We start from the raw sequence: 26,179 nt of genomic DNA, 5'->3' as shown, positions 1-26,179 counted from the left end.
AGCCTCCAAGAATAAAAACAGACAGTATATCCTGCTTATCAGAAACGCAAACACTGGTTTCCTTCCTGGGTGTCACAGATTTCCTTATGAATAACTGTTCTCGGTTTTGCATCCATTTGTCCCAGTCTTCTTGAAATGAGTTCTATGGATAAAGTTTCCTAATCTTCAAGCCTTCTTTTTCCGTTTCTTGAGAACCTATGCTACGCTAAAATTAAGCACCTTGGCTCACTTAAATTTCACAAGGTAAAAGTTTGGTGTTTTGTGAGCATTAAGTACTGTGAGATATCACTGACCATTAAACCCACTTTACAGATGAAGAAAACAGGTGTATGGTAGAAGGGCCTGAATCCAAACCCAGCTCTCTGAGTCCCTCGCTGGTGGTCACACATCCACTCAACAACAGGGACAGGATCAAGGCATTTCCCGATCCTTTTTTGACCTTCTCGCGGCTTCCAGCTTTTCCCTGCACTGTCACTCTTCACTTCAGCGTCTCAGTCTTCCCAGAAAACAAGATGGCTGGATTGTGGTGATTTTTAAGCCCTGCTTTGCCAGAGTCCTTCCCCCCAAAAACAGCGGGCGAGGACTAGAAAGGTGTGTCCCATTCGGTCCCACTTGATCCTCAGCCACTTCAGTTTATTCATTGAACAGTATAGATTATAACAGTCTTCTCTATAAAGAATCCTTCCTTAGCTATTAAAAATAATGAAATTTTAAAGCCACAGAGCTATGACAACTATTTTTTCTTTTAATTCAACAATCATTTATAGAGCACCCACTCCGTGCCAGGTTCTGTGCTTGGGGCTGAGGATACAATGAGAACAAGGCATGCATGCATGGTCCCTGAATTTACAAGTTTGTATTCTTGTGAGGGAGACAGACTGTAGAATTACAATGGTGGTAAGTGCTAAGCATAAAATATAGAGCACTACAGTGACACAACAGAGAGGAAACAAACCAGCTTTGGGGTAGGGATCAAGGTGATGGGGGAGAGGCCGCAAAGTTTTAAGGCTGACTTGAAATCAATCAGTCATAGAAATCAATCAGTCAAAGGGACCAATGTGAAACCCTGGAATGGACCCTAGAAAAGAAAGAGGACGTTAATGGAAAAACTGATGATACCCAAATAGAGTGTGGAGTATATACTAATGCACCGATGTCAGTTTCTTAGTTTTGACAAACGCACCATGGGTACGTAAGATGTCAAAAATGAGGGCAACTGGGTAAGGGGTATATGAAGATTCTCTACAACTTTAACTACGTTTTTATAAACCTAAAATTATTCCAAAACTACCAAGTTTCTTTAAAAAGATAAGCAAAGTACCTGCTCATCTCTAATATCTTTTCCAAATCACAATTGTACGACTGTATAAGGACAGCACATAACAATAGCAGCTAACATTTCAGGTGGCCTTCCCACGTCAGGATTGGTTCTCAGGGCTTGATATGCCTTAACTCATTTAATCCTCACAACAAGGAGATAGGTAATTTTCTTATTTCCATTTTATGGAAGAAGCAACAGAGGCCTAAAGAGATTAAGAAGTCGAGGTATTAAATGATAGAAGCAGGAAGCAATCTAGCTCCAGAGCCCAGGCTTTTAAGCACTACACATTTAGGTCAAAGCTTTCAAAATGTTTCTGGACTTTTCAAGTAGGCATATATAACTGGGAAAATCCAAAGGACTAATCACAAAGACTGAAAGGTGAATATATGTTTAATACAAAGAAGAGGAAGCAAAAGGACTCTCAAGGTAAATTCCTGACTTTTGAAAATCTTTACTGGAATAAACCAAATCTCACTGCCATTACCAATGACCTCTTCACATGGGGATAATATCTCTGGGCTTATGCTGTGTCCCAGGCTCTCTGCCACATCATTCTTGAAGATCTGGACCACCAGCTCCTGGTCTGCCACTTGCCAGGTGGCCTACTGACATCTTCATCCCTAAAGTGTCTGTCCAGGTATATGATGAAATGAAACATGCCTTTTCAAGGTCTTCACAACAAGCTTAAGTTTTCCAGGTGACCAGTTTTCCTAGATGCTCAAGAATCCATGCAGAGAACCTAACAATGCATTGCTCATTTCTAGAAGGCAAAAAGCTCTTCTCTCCGATTTTCACTGACTATGGTTTCCACCAGTTCAAAGATAAGTCAGAAAGCGTCTCACCTCCACTGTGGGATCCTTGAGAGCTAGACTTGGTCTCATTCACTGAACATTTATTCAATAAAGGAACGGTTCCGAAGAAAACACAGCCTCCTGGACAGATTTGCAGCTGGCCAGGACAGTCATTCCGATCGCCCCAGCATGGTAGCCATTTGTATTTAGAATGTTCCAGAGTGGACACACTCCATGGGCAGAACCAGAAGGTAAAAGGGGATCCTCAAGAGATGAAGAGAGAGGGAGCTATCCAGCAGGGAATGCTAAAGGAAATTTTACAGCAGGGAGACTATAGACAAAGAAGAAATATGCTTGAGTGGCAGAGGATAAGAACATATGACTAAAAACTAACAGACAATATAAAGAAAATGAGCCCAGAAGGAAGTTGGGTATAGAAGAACCAGCTTGCATTGAATGCCCATGTCTGGGCATAGAGCTTTGCTCACTGCACATTTCCTCGTATTGCCAGGCTCAAACATAGATGTCTGATCCAACAACCCAGACTGACTTCAGCTTATGTTGACATAGCACATGTCAACACTCAACATTTTCAGGTAAAGATCCCAAAGAGTACACCTACCCTACACCTAACATTTCACAGATGAACTGAGGTTCAGACAGGGGGAAACCCCATGCCCAGAAGTCGAACCCAGATCTCCTCATTCCTTGGCTGTGCTCTTTTCTGTACAGACAACAAGGTAGGTCAGGAAAGAACCCAGCCTGAGCTCTAATCTGCTGTAATCCGGTGGACTAGATGTGTAGCTTATTCTCCATTTCATCTAGTATGTTCCATCTGCTGATTACTTTTAGAGAGGAGAAAATCGCTAACACTGTTTTAAATGAAGTAAATGACTTTTCAGGAAGAAGATAAAAGAGTAGCTTGCCTTAGATGAAAAGGATGATACGGATGGATAAGAATGAAAAATGAAGATATAGGTGATTTATCAGCCTATGGGGAAGGAAAGGTAGAGAAAATAGCATGTTATGGGGTAAACGGAAACTAGACCTGCTTGAATGAAGCTGTTCCCAAAGGAACCAAGACTCATTCTTAAGAGACTGTGATTCACGAGGCAGAGCTCTGCCCCAGACAGTGTCAGAATGCCTTACAGAAGTGATCGCTTCTGCAGATGGGCCATCGCTCAGTTGGATCCAGGCCTAAAGCAGAGTTCTACACTAAAAAGTCTGCTGCCTCTTACCTCTCCAGATTTAGGCTATAAGGAAAATCGGTCTAAGTTGTATCCATGTGTTAGGGTGTCTCAATCAAATCAGTCATGTCAGAATTTCACAGTTGTTCTGTTCCCAGTGACTCATTGGCAATCCTCCAGGCATCTCTGCTTCTACACACTGTATCTCTCTCACAAGCCCAGCTCTCCTCCATGAGGAAAGCCTACTCTGATTTCATATCCTCAACCCCAGCCAGAAGTCCCTATGTCAGAAATCACCCACTTCACCAGTACACCTTTCATACAAATTAGACCTTCCAGGCCTGGATCAGTTACTAGGGTGCGTGCCTGGCTACCCCTCCCAGGCTGGCACGCTGGTAGACAGGATCCAGGACTCACAGAAGCTTTTCTCAAAGCACATTGGAACAATAAGCCCAAGAAATGTCCTGGGGGGTAAACGGAGGAGGGTGGTGATGCAGGGAACCTATGATCAAATAACTTTTTGTTTGTTCCGAAACAAACTTTTCAGAAGGTCATACTGTGCATTATCAATTCACTAAAGGCTCAGAAAAGTTCAATGGTAAAGATACCCATTTAATTTTAACTCAGACTTTTCCAAACTTACTTGGCTATAGGATCTTTTTGCTGTTGAACATTCTTAACACTTTGGGCAACACTGTCTAACAGAATCATAGCATGTAAGGGACCTCAGTGCTCCTACAGCAGCACCTCATCCAGTATTTCTACCACTGCACCTCCATATCAGACCACATATCTTCCATGAGAGCGAGGAACTTGTCCAAATCATCATGGTATCCCTGACATCCAGCAAAGAGCCTTACAAACTGTAAGGCAATAAATATGTATTAAATGAAGGAACTAAACCCAATCCTCTCATTTCTTAAGGTAAGAAAATAAAGCTAAATATGTCAACATGACCTCCTCTATATCTTCCGAAGTGCTTAAAAGAATGTCTCACACAAAGAATGTGCTCAATAATTCTTGAAGAATGGAATGGAATGAAACTGAAGTGTCTTAGCGATGCCACGAGCCAGAAGTTCCCATGATATGATGGACTCCTGCCTCTTCTCCTCCTTCACCCAACCTGGGTGTCAACCAGAAGAAAATGAACACAACAAATCAGAAGAAGAAAGCCAAGGGAAAAACCAAAACCCCTTTGGGGTTGGCGGTGGGGAAAGAGTGATTGCAAACTGATAGGGATAAACAAGACCTGTCTGTATCTCATTTAGACTTAATAAGATAGTTTGCTGAATGTTAATTAAATACTCAGTGGTTGTTACCAACTGTGGTGATTAACTTAATTTTGAATTAAATAAGCAATAAATGCTTAACTGAAGTTCTATTAAATTTTACCCAGCAAGTGAGGAATATGAGTCTCTTAATTGGCTTTAAACAAGATAGTTAAGGCAAGTTAGTTGAATTTTTATTACCTGAAGATAACTGTCTTATTAAATCTAAATTGACAATTTTATTTGATAGAGAAATGTCATCTGTTCTTCCCATTTACCAAAAACATGTTCAAAAAGGTTCCTGGTTGGCCCAAACTGCTTGGATCAAAATTGTTCTGTCTTCTAGTCCTGTTTTAAAAATAAGTTTATTCATTTAAGAATGAATAAATGTAAGCGGCAGAGAGGCCGAGGAAAAAGCTCTGTATGAGACTGAAGAACCATGTGATCATATTTTCTAAACCAAAAATCAGGACTCTGCTTCCTCAATATACATACAGTTTGGAGATGCTGTATAGACATCACAATTCAGACCTTTCCAGGATATTTCCATGGATTAAAAGGCTACTTATATGAAGCATTTGAAATCACAGTTACTATTCAAATAAATGGTTGGCGCTGCTACTAAACAGCTGTATGACCCTAGCTAATAATGTCACTCTTCCAGGTCTCAGCTACCACATACGTTAAATGAAGAGGACATTGATTAGACAGATCACTGACTTTACTCATTTAATTTTTTCTTTTTAGTATGTGTAGCCCCTGGAATAGTGTTGGCACATAGTAGGTGCTCAATCAACAGTGACTGAATGAGTAAATTAATACATAAAGTTTGGGCAACTCAAAACACTAAATATTTTTAGACCTTTCATTGCAAGCTTCTCCAGCCCAGGTCGTTTTTAAATATTGCCATTTGATAATTCTCACAAGAGGAAACAAACTCAAAACCACTACTTGAGAATATTTTTTTCGGTAATTAAAGGAATGGAAATTAAAATAATAATGAAATATCATTTCTTACATATTAATTTAGCAAGGGCACATGCTAGTTTTAAAATTAAATAATGATGAAGGTGTAATAAAAAAGTAGATTTACATACTGCTAATGACTCTGCAGATTAGTACAGTCTTTCTAGAAGTTGTATAGCAACTGGTATGAAAAGTGATAGACATAGTTGGTATTTTTGTGTCCATAATTCTCCTTTGCGAAAACTTAAAACTTATTTTGCCAGCCAATAAACATTTATTTAAGATCTACTATGGGTCATACACTATGGGGAAATACAAGGAAAAAGATGTGGGGTGTGTTATCATCTGGTGGGTTGAAAGAGATCAAAGAGGACAGAGAATATTTATTTAGCAGGACCACAATGGCAGGCTTTGGTCTTTTCCACACTGACCACAGGATTCCTTCCACAATCACATAATGTGGCAGGCACTATTATCCCCTTTTACAGATGAGGAATTGGAAAGTTCAGAGAGGCTAAGAACCAATATATATTCAAGGTTATATGGCTAACAAAGGGCAGAGCCATGATTTGAACCCAAACTTGTATGACCCTCCAAACCATGATGCGTTTTCTACTTCATTCCTGAGGAAAAAAGATACATATTCTGATAACCACATCATACAAGGGATAAAATTACAACCGCTATAAGGGAAAGTGAAAGTGCCAAAGAATAATTGTCTTTAGGAAATAATTTGGAATAATTGTCTTTAGGAAATAATTTAGGAAATATTTGCCCACTGATGTTTATCACTGAATTTTTTCACATGCTGAATTACATTTACTTGTTTAAAAAAATGAAAACTATGCTAGTGCCTACATGGGTAAGTGTTTAAAGCAGGATTTATCAATTTCAAAAAAAAAATCTGTAGTTATATCAAAAATAAATATATTGCCCAGAAAAATAGAAGGAAGAGCTTTTTTGTAACAATATTAAATGGAAGGAAACATCATACACATACAGAAAAGTGGACTGCAGTTTTGGGGAGTTATGATTAGGGTTATGGTCTCATAAAAGAACACAGAGAGGTATTCAGGTAAGAGTATTTGATAGTGTTTTTTTGTTTGTTTTTTTAACGAAGTTGAGTAAATGTACTCTAAATGAGTTTTTCATTATCTTTGATAACAGATTGATTAATGTTTAAAGGAGTTCAATTAGTTTTTCCATTACTAAAGATATTCTTAAAAAAATATATTCTTAGAACTAAAGTTGTCATTTACTATTTCCCTTACAGTATTCAATCATATGTTCATTCAACATATGAATTTATCATTTTTTAAATTCTTACAACATATCAGGAGCCATAATAAATGTTAAGGATATGAGTATGAACGAAAGCTAAAGCCTATCCTGGGGATCTTCCCAGGCTGGGAACAGGAGGAATCTGAAATGGCGCTAGTAGAAAACTCAAAATGAAGTCCTCGTTCAACATCTAATTAGCGTGAGCCTTGGGCAAGTAATTTCGTCGTTCTCAGCCTCACATTCCTTATCAGTAAAACTTAGACAATAATAATTACTCACAGAACTATTGTAAGGGTTTACCTATAATTTGTAGGAAAACACATGATTAACTGTAAAGCACTACAAAAATAGCAACTGGCAGAAAGTGTCATAACTATATTGGTGGGTTCCATTTCGATCAGGTTCATGCAGGCTAGTCTAGGCCACAAAGTCTAGTGGGTGGGTGTAAACTCATTGGCACCAAAATGCTGGTTCCTCGCTACTTCACATGAACCGTAGCATTCTTAGTGCCGAATCATCCATTTTTGACTCTCTGCCTTTTGTCCAATTTGGCTAAAATGATCCTGAGGCTCCAAATGGGTAGAGGAGCCCCAGGGAAGACTGTTAACAAGTATTTTTTTTTCCGAGGGACGGAGGAAAGGAGGGAAAAAAGAGTCAGGATTGATAGACCTCAAAGACATTCTAGGTCAAGTCTTCAAACAATGCCTGAGTTTTCACTGTAACATTTCAGTCAGCCACTGCTTGAAGATCTCCAGTGATCAGAGATTCAATAACTCTAAAAAGAGCTAATTCCATTAGAAGTAAGAGGTTTCATGGATTCTTAAAAGATAAAACTGGACAGAGATCTTTCTCTTGACAGATAGCAATCTCTTCAGCCATCTACTGTGTCACCCTTCTAAAGAAACTGGGCAGACGATGGGATCACCTTGGGGTTTTGCTGGGATGAGGACTGTGGACTTCCTGCTCAAGTCTGGAGTTATTCTTATTTAAATAAAAAGAATGGGTGACCTCTATTCTACCCGCAAAATATCCCTCACATCCATGTCCTCAACCCTAATTCAGCTTCACTTTATTTTCGCCCTGAGTTACTATAGTACATCTCACCATATCCAGTACCCTCCCCTCCAATCCATCCAGCATACTATAACCAGTTATTTTCCTAAAGCACAGATCCAATCACTTCACTTCCCTACTTGATGTTCCTTTCATAATGCAGTCTCAACTCCTCTGTGCAGGAATCAAGACCTTTATCAATTTGAGCCCCTACCCACCTTTTCACCCTCATCACCATGGCCTCTCTACTAGGCATTCCATCCTCATTGACTCCAGTCTTCCAAAGCGCCATGCACTTTCTCACCTCTGTGTCTCTGTCCATGGTATGTCCCTTGCTTAACTACCCTCTCCTCCTCTCATCCTTCAAGGCCCAATCAAATAACAGTCTTTTCATTTATGAGCTTTCTGCCTTGTCCCTAGAGTTTGTCACCATTCAATCAGAGCCACCATGTATTTCTCCACATACTTTTATGTCCTGTCTTGATGCTGTAAATGACCTCCTGGAGGTAGAGGTCACATAGCATTCATGTTTCCATCCCCAAACTCAGATGAGTTTCACTCAGTCATTCACAAGTACATATGGCACATGGTGTTGAATAAATAAACACAGGTATATAACATATAGATGCACAAATGTGTCTTTAGGGTCCTGTCTGGCTGCCATTACTGGAACCCTAATATTCTCCAAGTAACACTGCTAGGCTGTGGCCAAGAAGAGAGATTTCCAGGTTGGAAATGACAGACTACTGGAAAGCTGACCTACCTTTCACCTCTTTCTAAGAAAAGGTGTCTCTTACCCTCCAGGTCACTGCAGTTTGCCTTTCCCATGAGTCAGGGCACACCCCGCCCTCTGCATGGCAACTCCCTACTGCATTTCCTAAAAATGCTTCCTTTTCATACCAAACAAGACAGAAGCTCTAGATGCCATCTAAGTTTTCTTCTTCTTCTTCTTGTTTCCTGGGCATTAAACAACAAACATATTCAGTGGAAATTCATTAGGAAGAGTAAGTACAGGTGACTCTGCTGACCAATTGGCACAGACTTTAGTACTGCATTGGGCTATGGCAGTTATAGTTAGAGATCTTTATCAACGTGGGCCACTGGATGGAAAATAATAGATTCAAAAACCCAGCTAAAGTACACTCAGGGCCAGAGAATCAAACGTCTTTCTTAACTATTAATAGCCAGAGCAATTTTAGCTACCCATCACATCTTGGAATAAGACTTCCTATCCTTCAATGTCTAACCCAACGCCCCGCACTCCCAACAAGCATCTGCACGTTTCAGTGGACACGCACACTCCCCTAGTCCTTATTTGTACTGTTCTCGTGGCACTTTCTTATGTTTCAAACAGGTATGGACACGTTTTATCATGTCAACCCTGACAAACTCTAAGTACCCCCAATCTAGACATCCCTTTCAAACATCGTCATCCTTTAACCTTCATGAATGCAGTTCAAATGAACAAACATTTCTTGAGCACCTAGCATCTCCTCTACCAAAAACAGCAGAAGTTTGCCGAGTCCTTAGCTTAGGCCTGGCCTAAAGCGTATTACTTACACTACCTTGCTCAATGCTCTCCCACAAGTAGGATGACCATATGATTTATCCCCCAAAGCAAACACTTCTGAGAGTGAAACGGGTCACAATTAATACTAAACCAGGACACAGGCATAAATCAGGGCTGTCCTGGGCAAACCAGAAAGTACAGTCCCTCTACCTCTGAATCAATTACTGTTGCTACAGCCATTTTTACAGACAAGGAAACTGAGGCTGATATTAAGGGCAGGAATCCCTTAACATCCAAAACGGGGTCTCCTAAAACTGCCAAGGAACTCATACTACATTTGCCCATGACCATCTTCTCCTAACGAGGAAGGCCCTCCACCTCCTGAGCTCTAGGCAAGGCGGCAGCTGAGCTGCCGTTTGATGTGACTCAGGAATGCTGACAACAGCTATGGCAGGGAAAGTGTCCATACTGGAGGTGGAACAAGGCCAAAGCACATTTCCTGAAGGTCAGTGAAATAACCTTGCCCCATCTCGATCCTTTCACTTGCCAGTACCATGAAAGGTTCCCACACAAGTTTCTGAGGAAGGGCTGACAGCACCCTTGAGCACTAGCTTTCCATTTGAACTACAGAGGGCTTTGATGTGAAGCAATGGCACAAGCAAATACTGCAGGAGAAGCAAAGCCTGCAGGGCTGAAAAACAGACACAAACAAAACCCAAGAGAGTGGGACGGTCACAATGGAAGAAGGAACACTGCACAGCCATTCACTGGTGATGAACCATCTCTCTCTGCATAGCCTGGAAAGGGCCGTGAATGTCTGTGGCACTCACCCCACTTTGTTGAGTGCAGTATCCTCAACAGTGGTGCCCTCATTAATAAGAGGTCTAAAAACGAATAAGTTGGTAAAACAAATCATGTCTGTGACCACCCCAGGGAGCATCCTCCACTAAGTGGCACAGCTAGGATTTGAACTTGGAGCTGCCTGGGTCTAAATCCCATATGACCACCCGTAGAGTAAGGTGCCATCCCTGTGTGCTAAACACTACACGGGTCACCAGAAATGGCAACATTACTGTTTATAAAGCACTGTCATGGAAACGTGTCTGCTTCTCACAAATGCACTGTGATATATCACATGATCTCTATTTGAAGGTAACTAAAGCTCACTCAGGGATATTCTGGAACCTGCTTAAGATCACAGGCTAGTGGGTGGCTCGAACACAGGCCTTTGTTTTTCCTATACCAAAAACCAATGATGATGTTACTGCCGAAATGACAGCATGGGAAACCTCAGACCCTCGGGATTCTGGAGTCTCTAAACTGATTCTCAGTTGCTTCCCAATGTCACAGACACAGGCAGCTAATGTTACTAATTAGCACACAATGAAATAATAATAACAGTTTCTTGCCTGTGTATAGGGTTTTCTAAGGACTTTCACATTTCTTTCTCCAGGGCATTTACAGAAGTTAAGAAGCAGGACAGGAGTTTTTAAGACAAGAGTGAGATTCTCACTCTGCCACTTAAGGCCAAGCATGCCGTGGGAAGGTTTCCCCACCCCTGAACTCTTGCCCACACTCTGCCAGACAAGACTGACACTGCAGACCCATCTCTTGGATTGCAATTGGGAGCTCAGTAATAAAACCAATTGCAAAATGCATTCGCTACGTAAAAAGTGCTATGAAGGCTATGAAATACTAACAGGTTCTGTGAGATGGGTTACAGGGGGCAGGTTTAAGAGGGAAAGAAAAAATAGGAGGATTTACCCTGTAACGGATTGGATGAAAGAGTGGCAGCCTGAAAACCTTTAGGCAAGCAAATATAAGTAAAAATAAAAGAGGAGGGTCTGGGTGGAGGTGGGGCTGTCACAAGCAAGGAACCTGGGAGTTACCAAGGAGGCAGAAGCTTGGTTCTTGCAAACAAGCCACAGGCATAAATGGCAGTAAAAGAAATAAATCCCCAAACCACACACAAACTCAAGCTGAACCATCTTAATCACTTTGTTTTCAAAGTGCAAAGCACAAAGTTCAAGACCAGTAACAATGATTTCTAAGTTATATCTCCTCCCAAACTCTCCAAAGCAAAGCCCCTGGGGGTGGGGGTTAACAGAGAAGGAATGTGTCAGGCCAGGCTCAGCAGAAACAGAATCAAAAACACCTTTGAAAGAGGGCTGGCCACAGCCCAATTCCAGCTCAGCTGACAAAGGTGTGACTGAGCAAGTCTGTCCCTTTCCTGGGCCCTCAGTTTCCTCGCCTTGTCCAATGAGGAAGCAGATCACTCAGGGCACCAAGGCCCCAGCCACACTTCTAAGTCAGGAACCGGCTGCCAGCGAGTTCTACTATCTGTAAGCTTTGGTCCCATAAAACAGGTTTTCCAGCCAAGGCTGATAAGCTAACTAATAATTAGCAGGACAAGCCTGAGAACTAAGCTGCCTGATAGGATTCTAACAGCAAACCGCTTCCAGAATCCCTTTTTCCCTGTCTACCCTGATGACCGGGTACAGGCCCAGTAGTTCTGTCCTAGAACATTTCAGCAGCCTGCTAAGCGGGTCCCGCCTAGCGGGTTGACCTGCTATCACTCTACCACCAGAGCTCTCTGAAGCACGGATCCAACAAGGCCCTCCTTTGCTCAGAAAGTAAGCAAACATTCCTGCCCCCCACTCCCAACCACTGCCATCATCCTAAGCTCATCCTATCAGCCTTTACCATCTAACCCTCACACTAGCCAGCGCCATCTTTCACAGTGATCTCCAAACACATCCTTCTGTTCCCCAAACACTCTTAGACCTTAGGCCTATACATACCTATCAAGGTCTCTCTGCCTGGAAAGTTCTTCCACCCCTGTGCACCATATGAAATCCTACTCACTCTTCAAAACCCACCCCAAATGTCTTGTTTTTCACGAGCATTCATCAGTTCTTCCAGGTGCTTGGTCACTCCTTTCTTACTGCTCCCACTAGGCCTTTGATCATCACTCTAGTAGGACCTTACCATGTTCTATTTCGATCTCTCTCCTATGCTGGAATCAAAATCCTTGAAAACAGACCCTTGTCTTTATAAGCCAGTATGTAGCATTTCTGTCTAGCATATGACAGTCACTCAGTACGCGTGTGCTGAGCTGACTACAAGAGGTTGAGATGGATTTCATCACACATATATGTGGGGCAAAAGGGGGCAAGAAATCTAGGAATGGCTTCATGGCACAAGGTGGGTTTTGGCTTTGAACTGAAAGGCCCATAGATTTAAAACAAGCAGAGCCAGTGGAGAGAGGCCAGGAACTCCGGGTAGAGAAAAACAGTATTAGCAAAGGCATGGATAAGGAAACAGACGAATGTTCAAAGACAACAGAACCACCTGGCTGTGTGAGAGAAAAGTGAAAGAGCAGTTTTAATTGCAATTACTCTTAGGAGAGCTAGTTTAGAGACTCAACTCTGCATTCCCAGTCCCCGAATCGTGACCCTGACAGTGGAACTGCCCAATACCGCCTGTGGCTGGTACAACATAGGTGATTCTCTATCCAGTCCTGGGACTCCAGAGACTCAAGCATCTGGGTCAGTAAAAATAGTACCCCTTCCCTCACATTGCTATCTATGCTTACAGTGAACTAAATCAATCCCTTTCTTCATCTAACAAGTATTTCTGGAGCACCTACCATGTGCCAGGCACTCCTCTGGACACTGGGAACATACCATTAATGAAGGTATCCTTGCAATCCTCATGAAGCTTATTTTAAAGTGCAAGGGAGACAAAGACACGCAAACATACAAGATCAAGTGGTGATTCGTGCTTGTATTGTGTCACTAAACGCTGTTCATTCATTTCACAGCTACTGAACATCTTCAGGGCACCAGAGATGACAGGGATTTGAAGATGAGAAAACCAAGGTCTTGCTTACTTTGCTGGGTGCCACTCCTAACGTTGGACTCCTCGCTCCAGAAAATGCCTCTACTGTGTTCCCCCGAACACATTTAAAAATAAATAAGACCTAGGTGGACAGTCAGCTCTAATGCGTCTTTTGGAGCAAACATTAGTATAAGACCCAGTATTATATTAGATTATATTATACCGGGTCTTATAGTAAAATAAGATGGGGTCTTATATTAATTTTTGCTCTGAAAGACACATTAGAGCTGATTGTCCGGCTAGGTCTTATTTTCGGGGAAACATGGTATCTATGAACCATTAAAACACAAATGACCCACCTCAGGCAGGTACACAGGGCATAGGAAGGATTGGAGTTGATCCCTCAGAGTCCTGAGCCTATAAGACTTCTTGGAAGGAAGGGTCTGCATGACTCAGGGAGGGCAAGACCCAACAGGAACTATTTCACTCTACTACAAAGAACTAGCATTGTCCTAGGAGGCATAGATCAACAGCAATGACTGAGTTCAAGACCCTCTATTACTTCCCTACTTTGTTATTTGAATGCCCCAACTGCCACTCTATAGGGATACTTCAAATCCTTATCACCTAAGTACCAGGGATGTAAGGTACAACATGGTGACTATAGTTAAAACTGCTCGATGTTATATGTGAAAGTTAGAGTAAATCCTAAGTGTTCTCATGACAAGCAATTTTTTTTTCCTTTTTTGCTTTTTATTTCTATTCTATCAATATGAGATGATGGATGCTAACAAAACTTATAGCAGCAATCATTCTACAATACATATAAGTCAAACCATTATGCTGTATACTTCAAACTTATACAGTGATGACAATAATATCTCAATAAAAAAGAAAAAAATCCTTATCACTACAGAGGACTAGGGAAGGGAGGAGGTGGTGGGGGTCGCAGGGGAGGGGGAGGCTGATGCAGATGGTTTGCTAGAGAGGCTCTGGCTTCTCCAGTTAGCTTTGGGGAAAGAAAACACCCAAAGGATACAAAAAATGGTACAGTCTTAAGAGAGGGAATGGTGGGAATAACTAGTGTGGAATTGAGAAGCCTGCTCACCCAGGTAAACCCTCAACGATGAACCTGCCGGGGCCTAATAAATGTATACCGAATTCAATTCCTAGGAAGAACACTGAAAACCAGTATTTATTTGAACTTTTCATTCCGTGGGCATATAAAAGAGTGGTGACGAGGCTATATAGATCAGTCAAATGTTAGAAACTCAGCCATGTCACTAAGTAGTTGTGTAACCTTATTTAACCAAACTCATTGTCTCATCTGCGAAATGAAATTGATAATCATAGAACCTCCTTTAATGAATCAGTATAAGAATTACATTAAGTACATGTCAAGTACTCCAAAAATGTTCAAAGTTCTTATTCTTACTATTATCACCAAGAAAGAACAATAGGAAGAGTAACATTTTCTAGCCTCAATTCTGTGGTTTAGCTGCTTCCAAGCATGAATCCCATTAACCCTCTGGCCACCCTCTCACCCTATTTGTGGAGTCATAAGAGAGAAGTCCTCAAGGATACATCCGTGTCCTTCATTTCTGTGATCTGCATTAGGAATGCACTGGCCATTTCCTCCATGCCTCCAGGGAACCCAGAGCTGACCCACAACATACTTCCATTCCTTCCTCCCTTTCTCTCACCCTCATGTTCTCTGCCTCATACACACCTTGAACTCCATGGATTTCCACCCAGATCGGAGCTTCCTGCACGCAGCACAACTTTACCTCCCCTTCCTCACCTCAGTTTCTTCCAGCAATGCACAACCTTCTATGCCATATTCCAGGAAAAGTCCCCACCCACCAATGCACACACTGAGCTAAGACTTCTAATTACTGCCCAAGGTCAAAGTCTCAGTTTCACTCAACTCAACGGCGTTACTATGCTTCCTGCATTACTATCCAAATACCTATTCCCAGAGATGGTTCCAGAGCTCCTGCCCAGGCTTGTTCTCATGTGAATCTCAAAAGAACCATTCAGTGGCCCCTATAAGCTATAAGATAATTTAAGTCTACTTGGCAAAAAATAATAGCCCTCCCCTTTCTCCGATTTCCACAGCCCCCTTCATGATAGCCATTCAAAATACAGCCTCAAGAATAAACCTTCCCTACATCAGCATTCGCCTCACAGGTCGTCTCCTACCTGTCCGTCTTCCACTTGGGCAACTCCTACTTGGCCCAAAAGACTCTCTTCAGACACTACTCCCTCAGTGGTGACTTCCCTGAAGTCAACCCTCCTCATTTCAGAGCGGTGGAAACATACCCCTAGAACAGCATGTGCACAGGTGCACACATGCTTTCACATACACACGCATGTGTGTTCCTCAAAAACAGGGACCATTTTTCGTTTCTGTACTCCTTGGGCCAGCCAGTTCCTGGTTCACAGTAGGTAGGCTCCAGAACTTGTGTGCTTCCTGCACTGCTCTTCTCCTTTCTGTGTATAAATAGCCGTGTGTTCCATCCTCTGGTTTTACCATGTTACCTGGCATCTTCCATTGCCCTGTCAGTTTTCCGTTAAATGCAGTAAATCTTTGGGCTCAGGGGGCTTCCCAATCCCTGTGGGTTACACTCTGCCCTTCCAAAAACCCATCATCATTCCAGCATTTTAACCATAATTCTGAAATCAAATCCAACTGGGAACTTCCCCAGTTCCCAATTAACCCATGCTAGTTCCACAGCAGGGTAAAATCACATATTAACACCAAGAGTCAAAGTTCTGGGTTGTAATTCTAAGCACATTTCTAATTAGCTGTGTGACCATGGGCAAGGGTTACAGTGGAGATGACAGTGTCTCCAGGCCCAATTCTCAGGGGATTTTTGAGATTTAAATGGAACATCTGATGGGAAAGTGCTGTATAAAGTGCAAAGTACTTGTATATTCATACAGGGTATGATTAACAAATTCTATCAAATCTAAACCATTGACTGTAAGATGTACCACCATCAACTTAGAATGAAAAATTGCTCAACTATGACACATCTGTGATCATAAGACTACTCAATTTCAGGAATATTAAAATTTGAAAAGTATGTTTTAGAAGTGACAAAACACAACTTATCTGTTTCTAGTAGGTTGGTGCAAAAGTAATTGCGGATTTTGGAATTAGTTTTAACCTTTTAAACCGCAATTACTTTTGCACCAACCTAACAAAATACAGGTACAGGAGCCTGCAATAAAATCTTCAGATTTGCCAAAGGTGAATAATAAGTACTCAGTAATATGGGTCCAGTAAATGAATGAACACTCACTGATAATATTCTCAGGCCAAATTATTGCCACTCTCACTAGAAATGGGCAGCAGAAGGCGTCCCAGTGCCAGTCCCTCTCCTCTCAATTATGTCCCCGTCTATTGAAAACCCTCAAATGATGGCTTCAAGTCATATTCAAACTCCTGAGCCAGGCATTTCTAAGACCCTTCATAATCAAGCCGCCTTTTCCACCACTTACTGCCTGGAACTGACTGTCTACTTCCCCCAGAGCGAGGACCTCTCCACCAGACTATGGCGCTCCAAGGGTCTCACTCAGTCCCAGCCACAGTAAACTAGCTCAGCAGCTCAGCTTCTCCTCCCTCTGCCCACCTCCAAAGGCAGCCGGCTGCTTACAGAGTATATGACACTGGGGGACTGCCTGACCCAAAGCTCTGAGGCCTGTACCCCTTCCATTCAGACAGCTAACCCCAACTACTTATCTGCCATATAGAGTCTACAATCCAGATTGTAAACTCCTGGGTGTTGGAACTGAGGGACTATCTTGCAAAGATTAAATGTAAGACACACACTCTTCCTTTTAACATTTCCCTAGTACTGGCAGGAACCCTGGAGGGAGGGAGGAAGGTTGGTAATGGTGTAGAGTGAGCCCTATTGGGAGTTCTGCCCCTGACACATACACTGTCCACCATTATTCACTGCAGGCTCTAAAACTAGCACCCACCTTCTCTGGGCCTTTATTTTTATTTCCCTATCTATGAGGGACGGAGGGAGAGGATTGAGAAGGGCAGTGGGGAGGAGTTAGATGCTTTCCTTCCCTCCACTTAAAGGCTTTCTTAAAGTGTACAAGTTCTGGGAGAGGTAAGCCATTAAGTCACTAACACCTTAGTGAGAATGAGTTTTATTGGGAGGCAAGCCAGAAAAAGGGGAGGAGGAAAAAAGAGAAAGAGGTTTGGAAACAAAGTTAAGTGAGTCTAATACTAGGAAAGTGACTCAGAGATGACCCTAAATTTTTGCATTTTGTGTAAAGGGCTGGGAGGCAGTGGATCCCTGCCTGGGAAGGTGAGAGAAGCCAGAAAAATCTTTCTATCCCAGTACCCCAAAGCTCCAAAGACACTGTTCTGACCTAATACTTAGGCACAATTCACTTATCATCTCGTCTCGTGTACCCCATTCCTCCAACCCCACGCCCCCAAAACAGTAACATTTACAATTCATCTCCACTCTCCACATTTTATTGAGTCTTTTCTGGTCTACAGTCTCCCCACCCCCACCGCACCACTGTGCAAATGCCCTCCTTCCATGTCAGTGGCTGGATTCAGACAACTCCCATCCTTCAAAAGCCATGCTCAAGCATGGGCTCCCCCCAAAGGCCCATCTCTGTTCCCTCCCCAGGGGCCAAAAATCAAACTCCTTTCTCTGAGTCGCTTAAAACTTTATCTATGCCTTTTCCCCAACACTCAGCCTTTTCCATCTTGGGTCCGGTTTGGTTCCTTGGTTGTCTGAGTGCTCTAATCGCAGGAACTGGGCCTCATCTGCCTTTCTGACTCAACAACCCAGCACAGTGCCTGGCACACAGTGGGTGCTGGGGAAATGCTGGGAGACAGACAATTTGAAATCAGGAGCCACCTATTTTAATTGCAACTTGGCTTTTAGTGACTGACTTCGGAGGAAGCCCTCCTTCTCTCTGTACCTCAGTTTCCCCAACTGTAAAATGAGGGGCTTGGATGCCTGGGTTCCTAGGCCCCTTCCACTGTGACAACTGGGATTCCGCGAAAGCTGTAAGCGGCTGGGTGTGGCCCCGCCCCCTAGGCGCCCAGAAAAGCCTGGGCAGGGGGCGCTTAACGAAGGGCTCCAACCCCGCCCAGCTTGCGGGCCTCGCTTCCCGAAAAGCTCGGGGTCCCCCTCCCCCATGGCGTGCACCCCGTGATTGCGCGGCGGACGGCACTTCCGTACCGCGGCCCTGCGGCCCGGGCAGGGCGCGCACTCCACGCCCTGCGCCCGCGCTCCTGCTACCCCGGAGGCGCTTGCGCCCGGGGAGGGCTGGGGGTTCCCGAGGCGCCCGCGGGCGGAGGGTGGGGGGAAGGAAGGAGGATTTGCAACAATACCTCTGGGAGGAGGCAGCAGGGGCAGCAGCGGCGGCGGCGGCTGGAGGCGGAGGCAGAGGCGAAGGAGGAGGTGCCCGGGCACTCCCCCTCCCATTGTCCCCAGCCCCGGACAGGCCCGGCCCCGCGCCCCGCACCGCGCCCCGCGCCCCGGGCGGTGCAGCCAGCCCTTACCTTGCAGCGCCCGGCTGTCCCCCGCTCGCTAAAGCTACTTATATCCCGGGAAAGCTCGCGCGGGGCCCGGGAGCGAACCCACAGACAAAAAGTGAAACTTCGGCAGGGCTGGAGCGGCTGCTGGTTGGTGCCTTTCCCCCTCCTTCCTCCCCACCGTCCCCACCCCCTCCCCTTGGTCTCCCGTGCGGTGCCCTGAGAGCTGGAAGCTGACGTCAGGGGCCTGAATTCCTGACTTTGCCTGCACGCATTTGTCCATGTAAGGTATGGGAAGGCGGGTGCCCGCGGGGCCGCCGAGCGACGCTCGCCTGCCGGAGGAGGGGGTGCTCGCAGCCGGCAGTGGTTTGGCCAAAAGGTGGGCTCACAACGGGCATTTTATTTCTTGGGAGAAAGAGGTGGAGACGCGGGGATGCAGGGAGCTTGCAAAGGAGGAAGGAAAAGAGGGAGGTGTGGGGGCTTTGCCTGCACTGCAGGAAGAGGAAGAAGACGTAGCAGGAGGAAGTGGCCAAGTTGAGGGGCTGAAGAAATGACAGAACCTGCGTCTGCTCTTAAAGCGCCAAATTAGGGCGCTGAGCCTGAGCAGCAGAGATCCTTCCCTGGAATCCCCTTTTGAGATGTGGCTCCTGAGCCCCGCCCTGGATTCCCTGCCGACTCAAAATGTACTGGATCTCAGAGCGGGCAAAAATCAGCTTCCAAACCTTCCACTTTACACATGAAAAAAGTGAAGCTCTGGAGGAGAAATGACTTACACAGTCATACACACCACGAATCCAGGCGCAGGACACGCGTACTCAGACTCCCAGCGGTGTTCCCGCCTCTAGGCAGGGCCCTTACTCTCTCCTTCCCACTGAACAATGAATTAGGTTATATGTCAGCTGGACACACGGACCACCCAATGGATGAAGAGATTTGGAGCTTCCCTTGACCCGGGAGTCAGTTCCTGGAAGGTCTTATTGACAGCCCTGAATAGCAGAGAGTCAGTTGTTTCAGGGCTACTTCCTCCGTTCTGTGCTCAAATAAAGGAACCCCTGGAAGTTGAACATTCATTCCCCCAGATCTATCTGGAAGCCCAGAAAGCTTACTCTGCCTATAGCTCAAAAAAAAAAAAAAAAAATCAGCGAACTGGGTGAACTGGTTTGAATAAAGGCAGGCCTGTTCTTGGAAAGTTTGAGGGATTTTTTTTTTCCTCTGACATTTGTAAATGTGAGCAACCATGAAAACCACCATTTACTGAAGAGGGGTTATAATGTGCAGCAGCCATTGCCTGAAAGGCGTTCCAAGGCTGGAGGCTTTGTTTCCTTGTATTTGTATCCTATTAATATCTACAATAAGAATCCCTCACCTCAGCACATAATTAGTTCTCCCTCAGTGGTTTATTAGATCTTCATGTTATAGGACAAACTATAGTCCCCCTTTCACATCAGAGAAAGAAACTCTGGTAAAGTGACTTGCCCAACACAAAAGCACCTGAACTCACCTCTGCCTAGCCAGGTCACCTGACTAATCCCATGACGTATCCACCCAACCAGGAGACCCTGACCTCCAGCAGGACCTAATTCCCAGTCATGAATGCTGAGAATACACTGCGAATAACTACTCATGAAACTCCCAAAACTTGGTTCTTTTTGGGATTTGGTGACAATTTTTAACCAAGAATTAAACATATATATTTATATATGTATATATATATATATATATATATATATATATATATATATATATATATATTTGCCCTTAGCATTTATTTAACACCTTCCCTGTGCAAGGTCTTTGAATTCAGACATTCCTGGGTTCAAATGGCTTAATCTGTCTCCCTCTCAATTTCTCATCTACACGTACAAAAATATGAAGACAGTAGCAGAGCGATAAGGTCAAGAGTACTTATTCCATAAAATAATGACATATTTTTCTCTCTGCAACTAACATGGTTTGAATAGGAAATATGAGCTCTTAAAAGGGGATCAAATGCATGGTGATGGAAAGAGAACTGACTGGGTAGTGAACACACAATGTGATATATAGATGATGTATTACAGAATTGTACACTTGAAACCTATGTAACTTTACTAACAATTGTCACCCCAATAAACTTTAATTTAAAAAAAAAAGATTATGTTGTGGGATTTTAAAAAGATCCGATCCCATTACAACACAATTCACTTACTCTGTCTTCAACATTTCAGCAAACTGATGTTCTGAGTGCCACTGTTTAGTATGAAAAAACCTTGTATCACACAAAGAATGGATTCACCCAATCTTCATCAGCTATAACGGGACTTGACCAGCATTTCTTTTTTTCTTTTCTCCATTAACCCACTTATAAAGAATAATAGGGTTCTAATGAGGATTAATAAGATTTAATAAGGTATAATTAGAGTCATTCATTTCCTCCATCATACACATTATAAGAGTGCTGTGTTGGATCCAGAAATGCTACTAATTATGTTGAAACTGTTGTATGAGTGTGTTGGGGAAGATCATTGTGTTTCTCCTGAAATATTTATGAATTGCTCAGGTGGGCATGGTGTTAGCACAAGCATTATATACAGTTAATCACAAAAGATAACTTCAACTCATGAGGCACTCACCAGGAGTATAAGAGGCAAAGTCATAAATTGGATTCTTGATGAACCACATGCCATGTTGCCAGTTCAAACTCAAATATAAAGCCTCAATTTCATTTGCTGATCTGGTTTCTTATGTTCTCACTCTTCTCAACGTCCCTGTTAAAACCTGTTGTGTGCAGGCGCTTGGGAAAGAAGGGAATGCTGTGTAAATTTGCAGACTCAATGCTAGAGAAATACAGATTTACCAATTCAAAGACTAAAAGAAGCACAGAATTTCAGGTAGGGCATAGGTCATGTAATCAGAGGATTGCATATTTGAGGCTGAAGGCCTACCGAAGCATTCTCATTGTTCCAGTGATGGCACACAAAACTTTGCGGAAGACCAGGCTCTCGTCCCACCATTCCCTTATATACATTACATGTCCTTACCCAAAGGCCTTTGTCTAGCCCACGGCAGTCTTTTCTTTGTACCAAACAATATTCTAAGGATTTGTCATATGCATTTCATTTAATTCTCACAAAGCCTTTCTGAGTTTGGCATTATCATTTTCTCTCTTTTGCCCAGAAACTGAAGTCCAGAGAGGTTAAGTAGCTTGCTCTTAACACAAAGCTAGTATGTGGGTAAGCTGAGATGTCCCCTGAGCCCAGGCACCCCGGTGCTTAGCTCACTCACTGGTCTCAGTTGGAACACTCCAATGTGCATAACTCATAATCTCCCACAGCTGACCAAGAGGAAAAAATACGAAGAAGCTATGAGAGAAATAATAAAGATGAAAGGGGCATGGAATACGGAAGGTAAATACCAACCTGAGGTTGCCGCTCGCCAGTTTAAAATCCATCAGACCAAACTCCTTAGTGTCATTTGCACAGCCCTTCAGACATTTCTGCCAGTCCTTTACATACCCCCCATTCTCCAGCCAATTGAAGTTCTAATGGTTTCCCACATCTTACCTGTTTGTGCTTATCTGTCTTTACACGTGTTCTTCCTTTTCCCAGGAGCCCTCGTCCTTCTCCATCCACCTAGCAACACTTACCTAAGCTCTTCAGACTTTCCTTCAATATTCCCTCCTCTGAGAGGCCTCTGGCCCCTACCACCACCTCCAAAGGAGACACGGCCCATCACTCTGCTTACTTAAGAGTGACTCTGCATAGTAGCGTTGGTTGCCTTGTCTTTCTCTGTTTCTGGACTGAGAGTCGAATTCATCTCTGAGTCGTTAACACAGTGCTTGCCTTCACCAATGTAGATATTCAACTGTTTGTTCTCTTCTCCTCCTCTTCCTTCCTACAGAAAGCAGAAGAAGATGCAGAAGGTATAGGGCCTGGACATTTAAATAAAATCAGCTAACTTCCTCAAGAGATGAGACCTCAATGTAAGCCGACCACTGGGAAGGGAGAGGAAGAGTCAGAGGAGCTCAACCATTTGGGATTAGAACCAGGACTGGCAAGGGGAGGCAAAGGAGACGGGGTGTCTAGTCCTTTCCTTGCCCTAAAACTGCTGTGTAAACTCGCGGCAAGTCCCCTCCTCTCTGGTCTCAGTTTCTTTATCCATATAATTAGGTCCTTAGATCTCATGTTCTTTAACAGTCTCCCAGATCTTCAATTTGATGCTACTTGCAACCAGTTGACCAAATTCTTCTTCCCCTTTGGGGAAGGCGCAGCTGAAGAGTTTCGACTTAATTCGGTTGACATCATGGAGCCTTTACAAGTTTCCAAGCTGCGCCTTTCTGGTTCTATGCTCGAGCCCTAATAGGCTTTTCCACCTCTAGCCTGTAGCTCCCGCCCTCCACCATCACCACCACGTTCACGCGCACACACAGCTTCCTGCACTTCTTGCCTCTGACTCTTTCTCGTTTCATTTCCTCCTCCTGAAATACTTTCCCAAACCCATCTCCACCAATGCAGATTTTACTTGTCCTTCCAGCGCTCTCTCAAAGGAATCTCGTCCCTGTTGCTCATTCCCTTCAAATCTTCTCCGTTGATAGGAAATGATTTCTCTATTTCTAAGAAAGGTATATACTGGAGTGTCCCATTACATCATAATTTTTCATAGGTGTGCTTGAACTCCTGTCAAACATAAAACCCTTTACCGTTGGCTTCATTCACAGCTTGCTCATTTCTGCTTCCCAGTAGCCAAGGTAGGACCTGGGACTTATAGCCAAATGTTATCTACTAAGTGAGTGAGTGAATCCTTCATCTTGGCTAGAAAAGCCACACAATCCCATCTCTGGAAGACTGGTGATGTTATCTTAGACCATGACTCTGGACAGGCACTGGAGGGGTGAGGGAGAAGAAGAGGATTAATGTTTGTCCCTTGTTACAATACGCCCTGCATGTACTATTCTAGGCCTTCTCACATGGATCATATATAAATTTTATAAATTATCTAAAGATATAGTTCTGCTATAGGAATAGACATGGAATTAAAGCAATGGTTATTTTACAACTTTACATTAAACAAATTCTTGAAAAACATACCCAAAGCCATTTTTTCCAGGAAAAACTAAGTACAATTGACAGTTTTAATATTAGATGTACCAGCTCTATAGTTGAGCTGGGTTTTCTTCCCAATACTATTGTAACAGTGCATGATGCAAACAAGACCCTCGGCGCAGTCAGATAAGCATCAGCCTTTTGTAAAAAGATGAAAACTTGGTATGGTGAACAGTAGTGACAGGCTTTTAGTACATGCAGCATTACAGATAATGAAGCAATTTACAAAAGGTTTGTTTACTTTGTGTTCTGTACACTTCATTGTACAATGGGGAAAAATGATCTCCATGTAAAACGAATATGTCATCAGACTTCTAAAAGGAATATTTTCTCTTTTTTATTTTTTATTTTTCTTGAGTACTGTCTTTTCTGGAGGGGAATATCATGTCACAAGTTACTTTCTTTATTAATTTAGAGGAATCAAGTCAGTAGGAACAAATGATGACTTGTGTCTCCCCATGGGTTTTTGCACAATTTTACTCAGTTTCCAGCTCGTGGTTGTAGTAGTAAGCACTGTTTGCATTTTGCCACAGCATAAGATCAGATCACATGAATGTATTTTGGCTTATCCCAACTCAGCCCCCCACTCAAGTCTGTTAGCTTTTGACCTCAGGTCAGCCCACATCATAGAAGAGTTGTGAGAGTGCCTGGAAGCCGATGAACCTCAGAGGTCAGGCAGTCCAGTCTGACCTGGGGCCAGTCTATGGTAGCAGAAATGTTGATGGATGGAACTTTAATCCCTGTGGGGTCCACTACTAATGAAAAGTTTCAGAGAGATTCAAACACAAAATGAGACAGTTCATACCACCTTTTTATTTTCACAAGTATTTACTATGCACCTACTAACTGTACGAGGCCTAGGAATATAATGTTACAAACACTAAACGCAGTACCTATCCTACATGCTAATATAAAGATAATACAGTCCACCCTTGAACAACACAGGGGTTAGGGGGCATTGACCCCCCCACGTGGTGGAAAATCCATGTATGACTTTTTGACTCCCCAAAAACTTAACTACTAATAGCCAGCTGTTGCCAGAAGTCTTACCAATAACATAAACAGTTGATTAACACATATTTTGCACATTATATGTATTATATGCTGTAGTCTTACAATATAGTAAGCTAGAGGGGAAAATGTTATTATGAAAATCATAAGGAAGAGAAAAATACATTTACAGTACTGTACGTATTTATTGAAAAAAAAAAACAGTGTATAAGTGGACCCATGCAGTTCAAATCCATGCTTTTCAAGGGCCAACTGTACATTATTAAAAAGAAACAAAAGACCCAAAATGGAGTTGCTCTTGCTAAGTCCACCAAGACTTAATACCTAACTTAATTGCAGTTTCAATCTCTCGCAAGAGTGGGATTTTAAATCACTCACTCTGGAATTTCCTGCTCAATTCTGGTGAGGTACTCTGCCTGATAAGAACTTCTGCCTTCCCCTAAGGAAAGGGGCCCTTGTCTGAAATAATCCACTCCTTTAACTTCCCTTGTCTCATCCTAATTTCAACCTATAAAAACCTTCCAAATTGTACAGCTCCTCAAGAGCTCCTTTCTATTTGCTAGATGGGATGCTGCCTGATTCATTTAATAAAGCCAATTAGATCTTCAAATTTACTTAGTTAAATTTTGTTCTTTAACAATATCAACTAACTGCAAAGAAAAGGGTTGGTAAGATAGCTTGGCTGAGGCTTCCCAAGGGACAGCTGGATGAACTGGAGCTGCTATTTCAGAGCTAGCCTTCTTTGATGGTGATGGAACAGGCCAGGAAAGAGCTGGAAGACACAGCCCAGGAGACCCGATGGAGGAACACAAGCATGGAGCACTTTTGTCTTCACACAACAGCAGGAGGTAAAGGATAATGTGCAAGGATTCAAAATCTGTGCCTTGATCTTGGTGGCCTCACTGGCTCCTTTAGGAAGTTACGTGGAGTTGTGTGACTGCTAAAGAAGGTCTGCGAATTCTTGGTGATCTGGGCATCTGGAGAGAGGCTTTAGAATGTGCTTTGCCTTATTATTTGTGGCTGCAATGCACAGCCTCACCCCCTCCTGGGTAATTACAGCCGATATCAGGGCAAGAGGAAGTATCTCTGCCCAACAATAAAGATTTGATTAAATTTATATTTCCAACTACAGATGTATGTGAAAGAAAAGAGGTCCATGGTATATGTTTTGACAGCTTAATTGACATATAATTTATATGCCATAAAATTCATTCATTTTAAGCAAATGCATGATTTTTAAAAAATTTATGGAATTGTATAACCATCACTGCATTTAATTTTAGAAAAGTTACATCATCCCCAAGGAAACCTGGTATCCATTTACATTTATTCATTCCCCATTGCTAGTTGCA

At 43.0% G+C, this 26,179-nt stretch overlaps 1 protein-coding gene across 13 annotated transcripts in view; it reads right to left on the bottom strand.

Annotated features, from left to right (window-relative positions):
- Window positions 1–19,072, bottom strand: part of LPP (LIM domain containing preferred translocation partner in lipoma) — a 650,163-nt gene extending 631,091 nt beyond the window's left edge. For 6 of the 13 annotated variants that reach the window (XM_019752112.2, XM_019752114.2, XM_019752115.2 and 3 more), the window contains exon 1: window positions 18,763–19,072. The gene's annotated coding sequence lies outside the window, so the exon portion shown is untranslated. Of the gene's footprint in view, window positions 1–14,946; window positions 15,054–18,591; window positions 18,736–18,762 lie in introns of those variants that run through there. The other 7 variants (XM_074329268.1, XM_074329295.1, XM_074329310.1 and 4 more) reach the window with 3 other exon arrangements.
- Window positions 19,073–26,179: the final 7,107 nt, after the last annotated feature.

Source organism: Rhinolophus sinicus, linkage group LG01 (assembly GCF_036562045.2).
Source record: "Rhinolophus sinicus isolate RSC01 linkage group LG01, ASM3656204v1, whole genome shotgun sequence".
NCBI classification, from domain to species: Eukaryota; Metazoa; Chordata; class Mammalia; order Chiroptera; family Rhinolophidae; genus Rhinolophus; species Rhinolophus sinicus.
Note: the sequence above shows the minus strand (reverse complement) of the source record. Positions and strands in the feature narration are given on the sequence as shown.